Below are 2,354 nucleotides of genomic sequence, written 5' to 3' on the forward strand. Positions count from 1 at the left end.
AGGAGATGAAATGGTTGGCTTCTTGCCAACTGAAGCTATTAAAAAAGAAAAAAAAAAAAAACACACAAACTCAAAAGAGAAAAATGAAGAGAAATAGATGGAATGAATGACTCCACAGGAAAATGATTATTTAATGTAAGAAGAACAAAAAGAAAAGAAAATCTGTCTGAATTATCAGAAAAATTCAAGAGAATATTTTATCCATAGAATAAATAGATGGTTCTATGGAAAAGGAAAAAAAAACTGCAGAACAGACAAGGAGATGTTGATAGAAGTTTTAAATGTGACTGCTAAAATTTTGTCAGTAGGAGGCTGAAAAATAAAATGGAATTTCGGAAGAACAAATACGTAATCTGAAAGAAAAAAAGTGGAGATTCTCTTAGAGTAGGGAAAAAGACAAGTTTATCGTAATTTCTTAAAAGATTAAAAAATGAAAGGAAATGTGTCAGGGAAGAAACAATTATTAATGTGCAACATCCACTTATTAGGGAATCCAGAAAAATTAAATGACACCATCCCTACAAAAATATTTATTAGTAGAATGAAAAACCCCATACTTACTGAGTGAGATGAATGAATATAAAGCTCAAACCTAGTCTTTAAGTTGTTAAAATTTAACAATTACAAAAATCAAGTTAAAAATTTACCAGGGGCAGAAAACAAAAATAAACTCAAGAATATATATTTAAACAGGTCACCCCCAAAATAAAGAGAACTATGACAATTAAATTCGCTTTAGGAATGCAAGATATCAAAACAGGTTGAAGCAAGGCATTCAAAGGCTTAGATAAAATGATTTTGAAGATAGATTTGTAGACCTATTTAACTTATTAATGTATAATGAGAATAAAATAAATACATTTTCATATACACCGAAAATAAGTGTTGGCATCTATATACTACTTAAGGAAAACATACTCAAATATATACTACAGCATGTTGAACAAATAGCCTAAGAGAAAAAAGATATGAAGTATCTGTAACTCATTATTTCAATGAAGAGACATCTGAAGAGGACAGCTGTGCATGATCTGAGAAAGTAATCTTGTTTAAACTAAAACAGGAAGTTGGAAGTTTCCATGAATAATAAATATCTTTAATGAGAAAGTAAGTATAATCAAGAGCCCAGCTCTTCTTGCAACATTTCCCTCAACAATGAAAAAGGCAGAATTGCAAATTAAAGCTAAGAAAAATAAAACAATAGCAAAATCAGTTATGGTCTTACTAGAAAACAAAATATAATATGGTTTTGAAAAAGCAAAAGAACAATGCATCTGACATTAATGCTCTGAAAATTCCCCTTTGAAGAGCAAAATTTAAGGATATAGACTATAGATCTTTCTCCACATAACCAGTGGTACTACTTACGGTACAATGAAAAATATTTGCATACTTATAAGTCTTTACCATTGAATAATTTATATATAGCAGACATTGAGAATCAAAGATGTTGTTTAATGTTGCTAAATAAAAGAAACATGACACATAAGGAGAAAATAAGCATATTAAATAGAGAAGAAGTTATAATGTTAAAAATAATTAAATTAGAAATTATAAAAGTTTAGGCCTAGATGTGCTAATGGGCCAAAGTGTGAGTTGTCTGATTTTATACTGTTTATCATCTGAATTTCTAAATACGTATATGTATTATATTCTCTAATATGCCTGTTTGAGTACATCTAAGTACATGGATGTACTCAAACAGTCATATTAGAGAATGTAATATATATCTGTGTATATTTATAATATCTTTTATATATTATATATAAAATTAATATTTACATATCAATAACTTAAAAGATAATATATCTTAAGATATGTATATATTTTCCCATCTAGATAATTATTAGGGTAATAAAATGCAGAACACTAGTCAGTATAATTTCAAGGGGAAAGAACTCTGCTTTAAACAAAAAAGGGAATGCATTGGATCATGTAACTGGGATGTCCAGAGATAAATAGGCTATACCCAGTTTCTCATATGTTGTCATCAGTTCCTGACTGATATGGTTTGGTTCTCTGTCCCCACCGAAATCTCACCTTGAATTGTAATAATCTCTATGTGTCCTTATAGCAGAGTGAGCATGGACTAAGACACTGACTCGGCTTATCTTAGCATACATTTGGTTATCAAGCAGCATGTGTTCTTATTGTGGCAAAATGGTCAACAACAACTTCAGGCTTTTGTTCAATGACTAAGCAGCCCTAAATTCCAGTAGTTCTTTTTTTTTTTTTCCCATCTATTTATTTTATTGCATTTTAGGTTTTGGGGTACATGTGAAGAACATGCAAAATTGTTGCATAGGAACACACATGGCAGTGTGATTTGCTGCCTTCTTCCCCATCACCTACAT

This window comes from Cebus imitator, unplaced genomic scaffold, assembly GCF_001604975.1.
Source record: "Cebus imitator isolate Cc_AM_T3 unplaced genomic scaffold, Cebus_imitator-1.0 Scaffold116, whole genome shotgun sequence".
NCBI lineage: Eukaryota > Metazoa > Chordata > Mammalia > Primates > Cebidae > Cebus > Cebus imitator.